Source organism: Bos indicus x Bos taurus, chromosome 28 (genome assembly GCF_003369695.1).
Source record: "Bos indicus x Bos taurus breed Angus x Brahman F1 hybrid chromosome 28, Bos_hybrid_MaternalHap_v2.0, whole genome shotgun sequence".
NCBI classification, from domain to species: Eukaryota; Metazoa; Chordata; class Mammalia; order Artiodactyla; family Bovidae; genus Bos; species Bos indicus x Bos taurus.
In genome coordinates, this window is record NC_040103.1 from 13,700,679 (window position 1) to 13,719,547 (window position 18,869).

The following is an 18,869-nucleotide window of genomic DNA, read 5'->3' on the forward strand; positions in this document are numbered from 1 at the left end:
CTGAAGAGCTAGGACACTTACCAAGGCCCAGGCCCCTCCTCCCTGAGCTGGCACTCACCCACCACTCCCCAAAGTCACCCTGCACTGTGGAGAACCCAGAGCCACTCCAAAGGGACACCGGGGACCCCAAGCTCCTGCCACCACCCCGGGCGGCACAGGCCACAGCCTGCCCCTCCCCTCCCCGGCCAGCACACCAGCCCTGAGGAGCTGCCCTGTCCAGTGAGCTGGGAAGAAGCGTCCAGGGCAGGATCCCTGGGTGTTGCCCTGAATCCTGCCCCAAGCCCCTGTGGGGCTCTGAGGAAATGCTTCGCACACAGACACGGGAAGCCATGTCTGTCCATCCTGAGGCAGGGTCAGTGCCAGGCAGCGCTCACACCCCCGCCCCTCCCTGGCCCTACAGGCATCCGTGTGACCCTAACACCGCCATACCAGACACCTGTCACCTTTCTGCAGGCCTGAGCCCCGTCCCTTCCCTGCCCCAGGGTGATCCCTGCTCTCCACTCCTGCCCCCCCCCCCGCCCTCCCATATTCTGTGTGGGCCAGAACATGAGGTTCTCGACTCTCCCTTCCACGGTTCCCGCCATGCTGATATCTGCTGACCTTCCCAAAGCTTGCTTCGGGTTGTGAGACTGGGACTTCCCGGTGTCCCCACTGCAGGGACATTCTGAATGCATCCACAGCGGCCAGTTCACTCTGCCCAGGGCATCCTTGTGTTCATTCTCTGACATGCACACACACACACACACAGAGCCCCAGCCTCTGTGCCCAGAAAGAAGTGAGAAACACACTTAGTCTTAAAAGAGGGCAGAGTGTCCTCCCAGACCCCAGCAGATCGGGGGCCCTGACATGCGGCCAGTGGGTGTCAGAGGCCACCCTTCCCTCCTGTGGCCAAGGGCCCGGCAGCCTCCCACCGAAGCCGCCCTGTGACTCCAGGCCTCCCTTCATCCCCGCCGCCTCCCTCCGAGCTCCCTGCCTGTCTTCTTGGATTCAGCTGGAAGCCGCGTTGCTAAGTAAACACACATCTCAGGAGGGAGGTGGGCAGGCGAGGGCAAAGGGATGAGCGGCAGCCTGCAGTGGGTGGGAGCTCCACGAGGCAGATTTCTGCTCAGCATTTGGAGGCTCTGAGAGAAAAAACAGCCAGCGCGGACCAGGGCTGAAGCAAGCAGATGGCCTCGGGAGGGGAGAGGGAGGGAGGAGGCGGCCCAGCAGGGGGCAGTAGGAGGGCCACCGGACCGGGAGCCACACTGAGCCAAGACCACCTGAACAGGCGTCTCCTGCTTCTCTGCCCCTCTCCCACACTGTGGCCTGGCACCTACCCCCAGCAGGTTCTGTGGGGCTGCCCGGGGCCCCTCTTCTGGGGTAGGGTCATGCGGAGAGGTGCAGCTGACACTCGCCCACCCCGGGCCCAGCTTCAGCTCCTAGCCCTGCACCTTCACTTGGTCTATTTGACCAACTTGGCTTTGAAACATACGGCTTCAGAACAGGGTTCTGTGGTCAAAAAAACAAATATCAACCAAAGCTATTCCAGTCCCACCCATTCGGCCTATTATCACAGATAAGGAGACAGGTGGGCACAGCCTCCAATGGATCTTCTCTGGAGGACCCAGGAGACAGACTGGTGGGTCTGTTCCTGGCCTGGCTGGCTGCAGGGGATGCCCTACCCCATCAGCCTGGGCCCACCAGCCTCACTCAGGCCAACCCAGCACAGATGCTGGTGGTGCTGGTATTTCTCCCTCCTCCCCCTCCCCTTCCTACTGCTCCTCCCCGCATCCTCCTCCTCCTCTCCATCCTCTTCTTCCCCCTCCCCCTCCTCCCACTCCTCCTCCTCCTCCTCCTCCTCCTCCTCTGCCTGCAGTTGCTAAGTTACACCAAAAAACCCCTCTGCTCTGTGTGAACTGTTCCATTTCCACGATTTGCCAGGTGGAAGGGAGCCATCAGGCTGGCAGTTCGAGGATGCCTCCCAGAGAAAAACAAACTTGTTGGCTGGCTCTCTGGCCCCCGGGGCATACCTGGGGACACCTGTTTATGCTCCCCAACCCCGGAGCCATGTGCTTAAGCACACAGCTGCCTTCGGGAGGGTGTTAGCCTGTGGGTCCACACTGCCTACTCTTCTCAGGGGCCGGGCTTGCAGATTCTGCTGCCACCCCCACCCAGGCCCATGCGGTCACTATGATACACGTCCCTATGAACGAAGAAAGGCAGGAGGGGGGAAAACCTACCCTTGTGCCCCCAGCCAAGGCCCTCCACATCCCCCTACTCTGAATCCCCTCCTCTTATTCTGGGCTGGGGTCCTGAGGTGCCAGTGTAAAGTGTCCCCAGATGTAGGGGACATACCCTCAGAAGTCGCTGAAACCACGGTGTCATTCTACAGACAAGGAAACTGAGTCTCGAAGGAGCCTGCAGCCTGCCCACAGCTCCAAAGTCAATACCCGTGGCCTCCCAACTGCACACAAGAGCTACTGCTTTGCTCTCTAAGCCTCCTACCTGGGCAGGGAAGGGCCTGGACCCACGCTAGGCTGGAAAAGACTATGTCCAGAGGGAGGTGGGAGACCCCTGAGGGGCAGAACAGACCACTGCCTCTTCGAGGTCCCTCAGCACGCCAAGCTCACTCTGGACGGCCTGAGCTCCCAGGGCAGGTGGCCATCAGAGCCCTTCCATTGGTCTGGAGGGTGGGGGAAGTATGAGAGCAGTGGGGAGGCTGAACCTGATGGGGCTCCCAGTTCTAAGCAGGGAAGGAGGGTGTCCCGGCCCCACCACATCTCTGCCCCAGGTGGCTCCCAAGAAATAGGCAGCCTCCCTGTAACTGTCCATCAGCTCCAGCGCTCCCAAGCAGCTAGAGATGAGGGCGCGAGGGGCCGGTTGCGTGTCTTTCCCTAGACCCAGTGCCCCCTCCCCCCGCCCCACAGGCGCAGATCAGAACTAGCGGCACCTGCCCCTGACTGTTTCCAGCAGCGGGGGGGCCTGGGGCAAAGAGAGCGCGGTCCTTCAAATGACCCTTGCCCACGGTGCAGAGAGGGGCATCTCGCCCTAGCCGGCTCTCCTCAAAGGCTGCGCTCACGCCCCAATTCCTCGCCACACAGCAAGGGCGTGAGATGCCACCGCGGGGCCCAGAATGCAGACAAGCAAATGGAAACTTCCAACTGCGCAGCCCCAGCTCCTCAGATTTCCCAGCCCCCTCCTCCACGCCAGGCCCGGGGCAGGCGACCCACGCGCGGGAGCCCACGCCAGCCTGCCAAGTGCGCTCCCGCCACGCCCAGGCTGAGACCGCCCGGTGCCCCACAGGGGCTGGGGACTGGGGGGTCCTGGCGCTGTCCAGCCCCGGGCGGAGTTCCGGGGAACTCCGCACTGGGCTCCCGCACGCCCTTCTCAACGCGCGTCCCCTGACCCGCGCTGGGAGCCCGCGCCCCGGCCCCACGACGGCCGCGCCGGGCGGGACCCTGGACCCGCGTACGCCCCGCCCTGCCCGCGCGGGCGACCGGAGGGGACGGCCCGCAGAAGGGAGGGAGGGACGGAGGGACTGAGGATCGGGCGGCCGCTGCCTACCTCGGTCCGGGCCAGCGTAGCTCCCGCGCAGCCCTCGCGCCGCAGTCGGGCCCCAAGCAGCGCGCGGCCGGCGCCGGCGGCGGCTCATGCTCTGCACTCGGGCCCGCGGCACCCGCCCACCCGCGGCCGCCCCCGCGCTGCGCCAGCTGCGGGCAGAGCGGCTCCCTCCGCAGCCGGCGCCGGGGAGCGCGAGCGAGCGAGCGCGGAGCGAGCACGGAACGGGCACGAAGCGGGCACGAAGCGGGCACGGAGCGGGCGGGCGCGAGAGCGCGGGGAGCGGGAGGGCGCAGGGCGAGGATGCGGGGCGGGCGCCGAGAGAGGGAGGGCGCGGGGTGAGGAATGGTGTGGGATGGGCGCGTGGAGAGCGAAAAGTGTGGGACGAAGGTGCAAGGAGAGGTAGGGCGCGTGTCCAGGGCGCAGGGCGGCGGGCGGGAGCAGGGGGTTGGGGGCTAAGAGGGAGGGCGCAGGGAGAGACAAGGGCCAGCCTTTCATTTAAAAAAAGACAAGGCAACAAACACCGCGAAAGGTGATGTGGCCGCCTCAGGTAAAAGACCCTTTGGAAATTCTCGCAGAGCTGCCAAAATTCTTATCATCGGCATCTGGCAGTGAAAGCGCTTCCGTGGGCAAATCTGGTCCCTTTGGTTATCCCAACCATCCCAACCATCCTGTGGGGTTGGTTTTGGTTTTGTTGCCATTGGGCAGATGAGGAAACAAATATATGGTCAGGGAAGTGCAGTGACCCAGCAGCATCTCAGAGCTGATAAGTGGCAGAACCAGAGTCCAAAATCATCTTACAAGATTCCATAGTCCCCATTTTTCCAAAACCACTAAGAGGACGATCCAGGTCTTCTGGCTCCCAGAGAAGCCTCCTATCTCTCCCTCTAAAGGGATATCACTGTTCCCTAACAACAAGGTGGGGGCGGGGACAGGGGTCAGGAGTGACTCAGGCTCAGGGGACTATGGACCAGGTCTGGTGCCCTACCACACCCCTTGGAGAAGCTGAGCACGTTTTTTACTCATTCATTCAGTACATGTTTATTGAGCACCTACTGTGCCATTCTGGACTCTGGGGTACAGGTGTGAATGTCCCTGTCTGGTTGAAGTCTGCATTTTTGAGGGAACTAGGCAATAAATAAAAACACAAGTAAATATTCCATATGTCATGATGCAGATGCTCTGGAGAAAAGCATGATGAGGAGAGGGCAATTTATGGGGTTATTTTACTTTGACTTTGGTCAGGGAAGTCTTCACTGAAAGGGTGATGTTAGAGCAAAGGTTTGACTTAGGCAAAACATGCTGAATCTGAAAAATGAAGATGTGACACAAAGGGAACAGGACGGGCAAAGACCCTGAAATGAGAGTATGCCTTGGATGTGTGCAAGCAATAAGAAGGAGGTCAGAGTGATACGAAAGTGAGTGAGTGAGAGTGTGGTGGCGATGCGATTCCAGAGGGTGCCAGGGTGACCAGATCCGGAAGAGCCTGGTTAGTTGGCCATCAGCCAGCCCACTGTGGCTTTGACTCAGAGGGAGCTACATAGCTGGTGGAGGGTTTTGCACAGTGATGCTATGGTCTGACTTTTTAAATTTTAAACAAAAACATTTGATTATGAAAAATTGCATGTTCAAAAGTAGGCCCTAAGAAGGTATAATAAGCCCAATGTTGGGCTTCAGTAATCATCGGTATGTAGCCAACTTTGCTCCATCTGTACCCTCACCCACCATTCCCTATATTATTCAAGTGAACACCGACAGCTTTCTAGGTAACATATATTTTATACATAGACAATAGTACATAAATCATAAATTTCTGCTTGATAGATTTTCAGTGAGGATACTAATAACCATCTGTACCTTGATTTTTATTGTGGAAAGGTTTTAAATTACAGAATCATTTCCTTTGCTAGAGGACCATGCAGATTATCCACTTCTTCCTGTATCACTTTGGTAAACTGTGTTTTTGAAATATTTTTCCTTTTCATCCAAAGTTTCAGATTTACTGACATGTTATTCATAACATCCTCATATTATCCCTCAGATGTCTGTAGAATCTGTAGTGATGTCCCACTTTTCATTCTGATATTGGGGCTCTTGGTGTTTTTCTTGATCAGTCTTGCTGAAATTTTGTCCATTTTATCATTTGTTTTTTTTTTCTATTGTGTCTTCTATTTCATTGATCTCTGTCCAAATTTATCATGTCTGTGTTTCTACTGTAGAGGGATATTTATTGTCCTTTTGTTTGTTTCTTAAGTTGGAAGCTAGGCTCATTTTCAAACTTCTTTTTGACTAGGTACATTTAAAGCTATAATTTTCCTCTTAGGCACTGCTTTACTGTCTCTCACAAGTTTTAAGTGTTTTTTAAAAGAATCATTTAGCTCAAAATATTTAAATTTCCATTTTGATTTTTCTCTTGGCCTATGAGTTATGTATTAATAATAGAAGGGTGTCACTTAGTTTCCAAGTATTAGGGGATTTTCTAGTTATCTTCCTGTTATTGAGTTTCAATTTAATTATACAAAAGTCAGAGACTCTGAATTACTTCAATTATATGAAATCTGCTTATAGATTCTTTATGACCCAGAATATGTTCTATTTTGGTAAATGTGCCATATGCCTTTGAAAAGAATGAAAATGCTGTATGTATCAGGTCAGGTTGATTAGTCAAGTCCAAATCTATATTGCCACTGAATGGCATCTTGTATTCTCTCAGTTCCTGGGACAGACTGGAAACAACCCCAAAGTCCTTCAGTTACATCCACAGCGTGGAAGACTACTCAGCAACAACGTGAATGATTCTCAAAAGCGTTACGCTGAGTGAAAGAAGCCAGACTCAAAGGGATCCAAACAGAATGATTCCATGTATATGACATTTATATGACATTCTAGAAAAGGCAAAACTCCAAGAGATGGAGAACAGATGGGTGGTCCCCAGGAGTTGGTAGGGTGGGGGCAGAGGAGGGTTGACTACAGCCTGGGTAAAATTTTAGGAACCATGGAGCGAATCTGTATCTTGATTTGTGGTGATCATCACATGACTTTCTGCATTGTCAAGACTTAAACTGTACACCAAAAAGAGTGAATTTTACTACATGTAAATTAAATTTTTTTTAATCGCCAATATAATTATGGGCCTCTGTGACTACTTTGTCATCTCTTTTTCTTGAGATGTTGTCCATAAGTTTGTGACTCTCCCTTCCTTTTTGCTATATCCATTATTGTGGGGGGGAATCAGGATGATCCATTACTGCCAGTGAACATGGCCACTGTTGCCACAAAGATGAAGTCGGCAGGACGCACAGGGGAAGTGGAGGGAGAGGTTAAGAGGCTGTTGCAATAGTTAGATGACAGATGATGGTGACAGACCAGGATACCTAGTGGAGCTAATAGGGCTAATGGTGCTAAACGTTTGCAACTGGATACATACTGCAGATGGAGCCAGAAGTGCCTGGGTCAGAGAAAAGGGAGCAGCCCCAAATCCTTTGGCTCCAGTGACTCATGCTGGGGAGCACGTCCCGTCCCAAGGTACCTCTGCATAGTGGGATGCTGGTGTGCTTTGAATGTTGCTTTATTTAGGCTGGTTTGGGGTAGAGGGATTTCTGCAGGTTGTGGGAACTAAGATATATACGTCTGGGACTTCCCTGGTGATCTAGTGGCTAAGACTCCATGCTCCCAAAGCAGAAAGCCCAGGTTCAATCCCTGGTCAGGGAACTAGATCTCACATGCCACATCTAAGACCCAGCACAGACAAATAAATAAATAGAAATATTTTTAAAATAAATATGTTTATGACAATTCAGCCCCTGCTGCACCCAGACATCGTCTTGTGCCCCCTTTGAACACCTCCCAACCCCATGACTGCATCGTCTTGCAGCTTTTTACTTTCATGGAGTCCAGCTCATTGACCTCCGTGGGTCCTCAAGATCTCTGATTCCTGGCCCAAACCAGGTCTTCCCAGGATTTCCGCTTTCTCCCTCCTGGTTTCACCTGCCTCCCCTTTTAGCCTTGTTTCCACAGAACAAGTTTTCAGTTGTTCTCTTGCCAGTACACTAAATTTCCTTGCTCGCTTTACCTTCATGTCTCCCACCTGCAAAACTCCAGTGACAGACGAATCCAACTCTGCCTTCTCCAGATGTACCCTCAGGTATCTAAGTGCTGCCAGAGGCAGCACAGCCTTGCTATCACTCTAAATTCACAGTAAATTCATCAATGGAACTGAGAACTCAACAGTATTCAGTCATCCTTTTATGGTTTTTTCTCTCCTCTTCTTAAACTGTAAAATATGTCAGACATACAGAAGAGTATATGAAATGTGTATGTACAGTTTCAAGAATAATCACAATGAGAATACCCCTGGAATCAGGACTTAGGGCATTGTCAGTACCTGAGAGGTTGTGCTAATGGTAAAAAACCCACCTGCCAATGCAGGAGATGCGAGATGAGGATTCAATCCCTGGGTTGGGAAGATCCTCTGGAGAAGGAAATGGCAACCCACTCCAGTATTCTAGCTGGGAAAATCCCATGAAGAGAGGAGCCTAGCAGGCTACATACAGTCCATGGGATTACAAAGAGTCAGACACTACTGAGCACACATGTATGTACATTTGTACAGCACACGTGAGGCCGCATATGTGTCCTCCCCAATTGTCTCCTCTCCCTACCACCTCCCTCTCAGAGGTGATCATTAGCCTGATATTAATTCTCATGCCTCTGTTTCAACTTTTACTCCTAGATGTGTGTGCCTCTTTTTGACTTTTTGTGGACAGAATCATATTGTATATTTTCCAGTCATTTGTTCGTATCATCAACATTAGGCTTGTGAGATTCACCCATGTTGTATGTGTAGTTTATTCACTGTTGTTTGGTATTCTGTTATATTTATTTGGTCTACTATTAGTAGACATTTGGGGAGCTGACATTTTTGCTATTACTCATTCATTCCCTGAGCATCTCCGTGAGCATTTCTTGAGCATCTACTATAGTAGATGCCAGGCACTACTTTAGGCATTGGGATAGAACGGTGATCAAAACTGATAAAATTCCTTCCCACATGGGTATTCTAGATGTGGAGGACTACAATTAATATTTTAAAAATAGATAGGCTATATTGTACGTTAAATGATGAGATGTCCTAATTAGGAACAAAAGCAGGGAAAGAGACGGAAAGTACCAGGATGGGAGGTTTTGTGGTATTTCCCACTGTTGCTATTGTTGTTAGCAACAATATTGTTGCTACTGTCAGTCACTAGCTGTCCTACTCTTTGCAACACCATGGACTGCAGCACGCCAGGCTCCTCTGTCCTCTACTGTCTCCCAGAGTTTGCTCAAATTCATGTCCCTTGAGTTGGTGATGCTATCTAACCATCTCATCCTCTGTCGTCCCCTTCTCCTCCTGCCTTCAATCTTTCCCAGCATCAGGTCTTTTCCAGTGAGTTGGCTCTTTGCATCAGGTGGCCAAAGTATTGCAGCTTAAGTTTCAGCATTAGTCCTTCCAATGAATATTCAGGATTTCCTTTAGGATTGACTGATTTGATCTCCTTGCAGTCCAAGGGGCTGTCAAGAGTCTTCTCCAGAACCACAGTTCAAAAACATCAATTCTTTAGCGCTCAGCCTTCTTTATGGTCCAACTCTCACATCCGTACATGACCACTGGATAAACCATAGCTTTGACTATACAGACCTTTGTTAGAAAAGTGATGACTCTGCTTTTTAATACATTCTAGGTTTGTCATAGCTTTCCTTCCAAGGAGCAAGCATCTGTTAATTTCATGGCTGCAGTCACTGTTCACAGTGATTTTGGAGCCCAGGAAAATAAAATCTGTCACTGCTTCTACTTTTCCCCTTTTATTTGCTGTGAAGGGGTAGGACTGGATGCCATGATTATAGTTTTTTGACTATTGAGTTTCAATCCAGCTTTTTCACTCTCCTCTTTCACCTTCATTAAGAGGCTTTTTAGTTTCTCTTCGCTTTCTGTCATTAGAGTGGTATCATCTGCCCATCTGAGGTTGTTGATATTTCTCCCAGCAATCTTGATTCCAGTTTGTGATTCACCTAGCCTGGTATTTTGCATGATGTACTCTGCATAGAAGTTAAATAAGCGGGTTTCCCACTGAGCTGACATCTAAGACAAGACATGCAGCCATCTAAGGTGATAAGATGCAGCAGCAGAAGAAGCTCCAACAGAATAAGGAGCAGCGTAGCAGTTTCAAGGCGTGATCCCACACAGAAGGGTCTGCACAGTGCAGTTCTATCACTAACTGCTCAGAGTTAGGCCAAACTTCACAAGTTAAGGGCACATTCCCCATAAGACTATCCCCACTTCAGACACCAGCTCCAAGCTCAGGGGTCCCCAGGCCACCCACAACTGGTTACACATATGGAGATTCCCCCTACTCCTTGAGTTTAGGAATTCATTAAAAGAACTCATAGAACTCAGGTACCCACTGTACTTATGATTACAATCTTACAGTAATAAAAAGGATTCAAGTCAGGAAGAAGAGTCTCACAGGGCAAGATCTGGGAGGATTCCAAACACAAAGTTTCCATGTCTCCTCCCCACCATCAGGATGTATCACCCTCCTAGAACAGAGTATTATTATCCAGGGAGTCTCCCCTGAGCTTTTGTGTCCCAAGTTTTATTTCTGTGTCCAGGGTTTCATTAAGTAGGTATGATTAATCATCTGTTGCCCATGTAGTTCAATCTGCGGCCCTTTCCCCCATAAGATGGGCTCATGTCACATGACTCAAAGCCCCAACCCTCTTATCATGTGGTCTTTCTAGCATGACCAGCCCCCATCCTGAGTCACTTCATTTGCATGAACTTAGGTGTGGTCTGAGGGCCCACCATGAATAACAGAGGCACTTCTAGGACTTTCCTCATGGTCTGGTAGTTAAAAATCCACCTTCCAATGTAGAGGGTCCCTGGTCATGGAACTAAGATCCCACATGCCATGGGGCAACCAAGCCTGAGTGCTGGAACAAAGACCTAGCACAGCCAAAAACTAACAAAGCAAAGACACTTCTATCGCTGAGGAAATTCCAAGGATTCAGGAGCTCTGTCCCAGGAACCAAGGGACAAAGGTCAGTGAAATTCTTCATCTTATAACACCCTTTGTGTCTAAAGAAGAGTCAGCAAGTCAAAAATAAAAGGAGATGAGATTAGAGAGATACTCGGACTAGATCTTTCTGATTATTCTGGTACCTGGGTGCAAGGGTTCTCTCAGGTGGAGGCTGGAAGTGCAACTTCTGGGTCATAGGAAATGCACGAGTTCAATTCTGTTGGGAAATAGCCAATTGTTTTCTAAAGCAGTTTTGAAACAGGAAGGAAGGGAGCAGGGCACAAACTTTTAAAAGAATTATATAGCCTGAGGATAAATATAAACTGAATAGAATCAACCAAGTCCAAGATGGCAAATGAGTAGACTTCCACTAGACCTTGAGCTTCATATACATATACTCATCGTAACACATCAGAGCAAGCTAATGCTTGCTAATGACACACCCACCCACACCATGACAGTTCTGAGGCCAACCATCAAAGGCAAAAAAGTGAGCCGTGGCCCAATTCCTGGAAATCCCTACCCCTTACCCCAAAATAGTTGCAATAGTCTTCCCACTCATTAGCCTATGAAATTACCCAGCCCATAAAAATTAATCATGCCATATTTCAAGGCCACTCTCTCCTTCTGAGATGGCCAGTGCTCTATTCGTGGAATCTGTTTCTCTCTAAATAAATTCACTTCTTATCTACTACTTTGTCTCTCACTGAATTCTTTCTGTGATGAGACATCAAGAACCCAAGCTTCATTAAGTTCTGAAACCAGGTGTGTGAGCTCAGTTAAAAGACCATGGGTTTAAGTCTCAATCTGAGTTTTGGCTGGATTTGAGTTCCAGCCCATGTGTTCAAGTCTCAATCTGAGTTACACAATTTCAGCTATACCAAGTATACACATTTACTGCAGCACAACGAGTTCCCATTGTTCCGGTCTGTGGTAGGCAGAATAATGGCCCCCAAAAGTCCATGTCCTAATTCCAAGAATCTCTTAGTATGTTTCCTTTTCTTAGATTATAAAAAACTTTGTAGATGTGATTAGTTAAGGCTCTTGACTTGGGGAGACTGGAGGGAATGGGGGTGGCCAATGTAATGATAATGACACTTATAAGAGGGTGGCATGAGGTTCAGAGTCACAGGAGATGTGATAGGAAAAGCAGAGGTCAGAAGAGGTGAGAGAGGCTTGCTGCTGCTGCTGCTAAGTCGCTTCAGTCGTGTCCAACTCTGGGCGACCCCATAGAAGGCAGCCCTCCAGGCTCCCCCATCCCTGGGATTCTCCAGGCAAGAACAGTGGAGTGGGGTGCCATTTCCTTCTCCAATGCATGAAAGTGAAAAGGGAAAGTGAAGTGGCTCAGTCATGTCTGACTCTTAGCAACCCCATGGACTGTAGCCTACCAGGCTCCTCCGTCCAAGGGATTTTCCAGGCAAGAGTACTGGAGTGGGGTGCCATTGCTTTCTCCAAGACAGGCTTGAAGATGCTACATTGCTGACTTTGAAGATGAAAGGAGGGACTGATAAGGATAGAATAGGATAGTTACATAGGTAGTTTTAGAAATCCCACTAGGGGGTTATAGATAGGGAAACTTACGAAACTTTGGGAGACCACTATAAGTTAATGATCACTCAAGAAAGCTATTGGAATGCAGCAGACTTGCTTAACTATAAAGCCATCAATAAAGGCACAGGATATGCCCCTGGCCATTAAGTGAAAAAAAAAATGAGGCCTGCATCCTGCTGCTCAAGTCCAGCAAGATGATCATCCTTAGAACCAAGGACAGGAATATCAGGGAGAGGTAACATTCCAAAGTGAGAGAACCTCATTACACTGAAACCTGAGATGATTTTAACCAAGTTTAGTATATGTCACCACCCTTCTGCTGATTTGAATAAACACCATGACAGTCCTAGTTTGACCTCATAGGATCAAATGCTCTCCTGCCTGAAGCGAAGGAGGAGTGAGTGATGTAAGCCTGTCCTCTACTCAGAGAATGAGGAGGAAGGTGGTCTTCTCCCCCTCCCCACTTTCCTTTGATTATAAAGATGTAGCCTGCTTAATTCTTGTGCTGAGCCTCAGTAAGTCCAGAAACCACGTGAGTAATTCTAATGAAAAGACCATGAGTTCAAGCCCTAGTCTGGGTTTTGGCTGAGTTCAAGTACCAACCTGTGGGTTCAAGTCCCAGCTTGAGGTATACAGTTTCAGGACTACAAACCAAGGAAAGTAGATAGCCTCTAGAAGCTGTAGAAGTCTGGAAAACAGATTCTCTCCTATAGGCTCCATAAAGAACTAGCCCTGCCAACATCTTGAATTTATCCCAGGAGACTGACCTCCAGAAATAGGTGTTGTTTTAAGCCACTAGGATTGTGGTAATTTATTCCAGCAGAAATTGGAAAATACTATGTAATCCTTGCCAATACTTTTCAAGTGTTGATTTCTCATTTTTTGATAATCTGTTTGTTGTATAGTATTATCTCACTGTAGATTTAATTTTTATTTTCCTGATTATGAATAATATCAAACATCTTTTCATATATCTATTAGTCATTTGAGTTTACTCTTTGTTTTCTTTTTTAACTGAAGGATAATAAGGATAATTACAGAATTTTATTGTTTTCTGTCAAACATCAACATGATGAGTTTACCCTTTGGTAAAATGTCTGTTCAAGATCTTTGCTCAGTTTTCTATTGATTATTCTTTTTTCTTATTGATTTAGAAGCTTTCTATATACACTAGATACTGGTATGGTGAGAGTTAAATGTGTTATAAATTGGTAAACATTCAATTGTTTGGACAACTGTCTCCAGTTTCATAACTTGTTTTATCACCCTCTCTGTGTTATCTTTTGATGGAGACAATAGTCATAATTCATATGAAAGAGTCCCGTTTATGGCCTTTTTTTTTTCATGGTTTGAGTTTCCCGCTCTGTGCTGTTGCATGCATGCATGCTCAATCATGTCCAGATCTCTGAGATGCCACGGACTGTAGCCCACCAGGCTCCCCTGTCTATGGAATTTTCCAGGCAAGAATACTGCAGTGGGTTGTCATTTCCTACTCCAGGGGATCTTCCTGACCCAGGGATTGGACCTGCTTCTATTTCATCTCCAGGCAGATTGCCAGGCAGATTCTTTACCACTATGCCACCTGGGAGTTTTTCACCCTACTCCTCTCTAAATTCTCCAAACATTCCCAAGAATTTCAAGTCCTCCAGGCCTTTACCAACCCCGGACTGCTCTCTATTTCTCTCCCTGTCCGATGGTGACTTTCCCACTTTTACCTCATTGTTGTTGTGTTTCAGTTGCTCAGTCGTGTCTCTTTGTGACCCCGTGGACTGCAGCACACTAGGCTTCCCTGTCCTTCACCATCTTCCGGAGTTTGCTCAAACTCATGTCCATTGAATCGGTGATGCCATCCAACCATCTCACCCTCTGTCATCCCCTTTACCTCCTGCCTTTAGTCTTTCCCGGCATCAGAATCTTTTCCAGTGAGTCGGCTCATTGCATCAGGTGGCCAAAATATTGGATCTCACAGGGAAATTCTAAACTGTCACCAGGAACTGCCTCAGCTCTTACCCCAAATTTATACATTTGTCTGCATCCTTCCCTCCTTCCTCCCCGTCACAATGGCGGGCACAGTCCCTTCTCTCTCAGAGGTCATTCTTTCCTCCTCGGCCCTGGCTGCCATTCCACATGCATCCTCTTTATTATGGTGCATTTAAATATACCCTCTCTCTTCTCTCTCTTTAATGTCCTCCATTTAAACACCTAAGCTTTCTCATTTTCAAAAACTACCTGGAATATCCATGCCTCATAGAGTCCATCCTACATTTTTCCACCCATCCAGAGTCAGGCTTCTTTTATATATATACACATATTTTTTTTTAATTGGAAGGATAATCGCTTTACAGAATTTTGTTATTTTCTGTCAAGCCTCAACATGAGTCAGCCATAGGTATACATATATATCCCCTCCCTTTTGAACCTCCTCCCATCTCCCTCCCCACCCCACCCATCTAGGTTGATACAGAGCCCCTGTTTGAGTTTCCTGAGACATACAGCAAATTCCCAGGCTTCTTTAAAGAACTAGCAGTCTCCCTCCAATCTGCCTGAACCTCTGTGACATAAGAAATACATACTCGGTCTTTGTCCCCTTTCCCTGGCATGGAACTCCATATGCCTTGGGATTTCCTGAGTGAGAGAAGTGTGTTTTCTTCTAATAAGATGACTCTTAGCAAGTGCCTTAGTTCAAGATGGGGGCTGGTCACCAGAAAGACCAAACCTTGATAAGAATCTTGAAAGTTTCATCCCCAGTCCCCAACTTCCAGGAGGTAGAGAGGCTGAAGATTGATTTAATAATTGATGATGCATGCCTACATGATTAAACCTCCATAAAATGGAGGTAAACAATGTAATTCAGAGAGTTTTCCTGGTTGGTGAACACACTGAAGAGCTGGGAGGGTGGTGAGCGAGACATCGTGCCCTCCTTCCATGACCTACGCGTCTCCTCCATGTGGGTGTTCCTGAGTTCCTCTATGATAAACCATTGTAAGTAAACTGTTTTGCTCAGTTCTGTGAACTGTTCTAGCAAATTATCAAAACTTGGGACAGGGGGTGGTCATGGGAATCCTAGTGAGACAGTAATGTGGGTAGCCTGGGAACTGACATTTGTGACTGAAGTCTGAAGTAAAGGCAGTCTTATGGGACTGAGAGGGTTTTTTTGTTTGTTTTTTGTTTTTGGCCAGCCACATGGCTCATGGGATCTTAGTTTCCTGACCAGGGATTGAACTTGAGCCCCCTGGAGTGAAAGCACAGAATCCTAACCACTGGACCACCAGGAAATTCCCTGGGAATAAGTCTTTAAACCTGTGGAGTCTAATTCTAACTCAGGATGTCAAAATCTAATTGAATTAAGAATACCCTGTTGGTGTCTGGAGAGTCAGGGAACTTGTCGGTACAAAGAGGGAAAAAAAAACCCAAAAACCCATACATTTGGTATCCAAAATGAGTAACAAAGAGCTCCACCCCAAATACTAGATTAACGCCATTCTTGCTGAGGTTGCCTGAGACCTATTTTGTCTGATGCAGCCACAGTGATCCTTCAAACACTCAAATCTGACATGTCTCTCCCTTCCCTGAGAGGTAATGTTCATTTTCCATCACATTTAGGATCAAGCAAAAGTTCCATTAACGTCAACACTTTAGAACACTTATCCTTTTGTCTAAGAAAAATGTGTAACACCATGAATTTCAATAACTCCTTTTAGTGATTTGCATGTAGTAACCAGCACAGCTGTCAATGATACAGAGGACTTCCATGGCTGTCCTCTACCTCCTCACAGAGAACATTAGGATTCAGCTCTTTGGTATTCTAGTCCAATATGTAAGGAGTTTAGAAGCTGTCACTCTGTTCTAACAAAAAAAAAGGCTGAACAAGCTGAAAAACCAACACCATTTCTTAGATTCTTCAGAGAAGTGAAATCACAGGACAAACCATTCCCCAAATTGGAGAGATAGGCAGATAGGGAGAATTACAAGTTAATGGACCAGAAACCTCAGAGGAAGCAGTGTCAGAGCAACCTAAACTGTAATTGATGGATTTCTGAAAGCCCTATATGGACAAGTCTGAGAGTTAAAAATTCCAGGGGTTCCTAGTCATTGGACACTTTTGTGAGTTTTATCTCCAAGAGCCCTACCGAGTCCCAACAGTGAATATCACAGAAAAATCCCCCCAAGCTTCTGGCAGAGAAGAGGGAAAGGAAATCATTTTGAAATACACCAGAGCATTCTGTTCTTGACAATGCCTGGACTCTTGAAAATCTGTTTTACCAAAGCCTAACTGGAGCTTTTTCAGAGCCTTATCTACCCAGGGAAAGGGAAATACCCAATTCCAGCCCCTTCTAGCCATCCTGTCCCACCTAAGATGGGAAGACAACTGAGAAGTACTAGTGAAGTTCACAGACCAAGATACAGGTTCATCAAAAGACTGAGATCTAATCACAGGACTGTATAGTTTCCCCCTGGCCCACAACTTACCACCACATTACTAAAGGTCTATTTACCAGAGTTCCTTTCACTCAGTACATCATCTGCAGAGTTCAACAAAAAAAATTACAACATATTCTAAAGAGGAAAAACACAGTTTGAAGATACTGGATGAGCATCAGAATAAGAGCTAGATATAGCAGGGATATGCAGAGTACATCATGAGAAATGCTGGGCTGGAAGAAGCACAAGCTGGAATCAAGATGCCTGGGAGAAATATCAATAACCTCAGATATGCAGATGACACCACCCGTATGGCAGAAAGTGAAGAGGAACTAAAAAGCCTCTTGATAAAAGTGAAAGAGGAGAGTGAAAAAGTTGGCTTAAAGCTCAACATTCAGAAAACAAAGATCATGGCATCTGGTCCCATCACTTCATGGCAAATAGATGGGGAAACAGTGGAAACAGTGTCAGACTTTATTTTTCTGGGCTCCAAAATCACTGCAGATGGTGACTGCAGCCATGAAATTAAAAGACACTTACTCCTTGGAAGAAAAGTTATGACCAACCTAGATAGCATATTCAAAAGCAGAGACATTACTTTGCCAACTAAGGTCCGTCTAGTCAAGGCTATGGTTTTTCCAGTGGTCATGTATGGATGTGAGAGTTGGACTGTGAAGAAGGCTGAGGGCCGAAGAATTGATGCTTTTGAACTGTGGAGTTAGAGAAGACTCCTGAGAGTCCCTTGGACTGCAAGGAGATCCAACTAGTCCATTCTGAAGGAGATCAGCCCTGGGATTTCCTTGGAAGGAATGATGCTAAAGCTGAAACTCCAGTACTTTGGCCACCTCATGCGAAGAGTTGACTCATTGGAAAAGACTCTGATGCTGGGAGGGGTTGGGAGCAGGAGGAGAAGGGGATGACAGAGGATGAGATGGCTGGATGGGATCGCCAACTCAATGGACATGAATTTGAGTGAACTCAGGGAGTTGGTGATGGACAGGGAGGCCTGGCATGCTGCAATTCATGGGGTCGCAAAGAGTCGGACACGACTGATCGACTGAACTGAACTGATAGCAGAGACGTTGGAATTATCAGACTGGAAATTCAAAACAAGTATAATTAATATGCTAAGGGCTCTAATGGAAAAAATAGACAACATGCAAGAACAGATGGGTAATGTAAGCAGATAGAAATTCTAAGAAAGAATCAATAAGAAATGCTAGAGATCACAAAGACTAGAACAGAAATGAAGAATGCCTTTGATGGGCTTATTAGTAGACTGAACATGGCTGAGGAAAGAATCTCTGAACTTGAGGACATGACAATAGAAACTTCCAAAACTGAAAATCAAATCTAAAAAAACCAACAGCACAGAACATCCAAAGCCTGTGCTGCTGCTAAGTCGCTTCAGTCGTGTCCAACTCTGTGCGATCCCATAGACGGAAGCCCACAGACAGAAGCCCACCAGCTACCATCCCCGGGATTCTCCAGGCAAGATCACTGGAGTGGGTTGCCATTTCCCTCTCCAATGCATGAAAGAGAAAAGTGAAAGTGAAATCACTCAGTTGTGGCTGACTCTTAGGGATCCCATGGACTGCAGCCTACCAGGCTCCTCCGTCCACGGGATTTTCCAGGCAAGAGCACTGGAGTGGGGTGCCATTGTGTAACACATATATGATATGACTATCAAAAGAATAAAAAGGGGTGGGGGGTAAAAAACAATATATGAAGGAATAATGGCTGACAATTTCCCTCAAATTAATGTGAGACACTAAACCACAGATCTGGGAAGCTCAGAGAACACCAAGGAGGACAAATGCCAAAGAATAATAATAATAAAAACCTATAATTCAGCATATTGGGTTCCAACTTCAGAAAATTAAAGGTGAAAAGAAAATTTTGAGAGAAGCCTGGGGCAGGGGGCAGGGGGAACATACCTATAGAGAAGCAAACATAAGACTGATGTTTGACTTCCCCTCAGAAACTATCGGGGCCGCCGTCTATGGGGTCGCACAGAGTCGGACACGACTGAAGCGACTTAGCAGCAGCAGCAGCAGAAACTATCAGAGAAGGCAATGGCACCCCACTCCAGTACTCTTGCCTGGAAAATCCCATGGATGGAGGGGCCTGGTGGGCTGCAGTCCATGGGGTCGCTAAGAGTCGGACACGACTGAGCAACTTCACTTTCACTTTCATGCATTGGAGAAGGAAATGGCAACCACTCCAGTGTTCTTGCCTGGAGAATCCCAGGGACAGGGGAGCCTGGTAGGCTGCCGTCTATGGGGTCGCACAGAGTCGGAC

General features: G+C 47.7%; 1 protein-coding gene across 2 annotated transcripts in view; it reads right to left on the minus strand.

Annotated features, from left to right (window-relative positions):
- The window catches only part of RASGEF1A (RasGEF domain family member 1A), a 91,118-nt gene extending 87,466 nt beyond the window's left edge, over positions 1-3,652 (minus strand). For both annotated transcript variants that reach the window (XM_027530316.1, XM_027530315.1), the window contains exon 1: positions 3,544-3,652. The gene's annotated coding sequence lies outside the window, so the exon portion shown is untranslated. The remainder of the gene's footprint in view (positions 1-3,543) is intronic.
- Between the last annotated feature and the right edge of the window lie 15,217 nt (positions 3,653-18,869).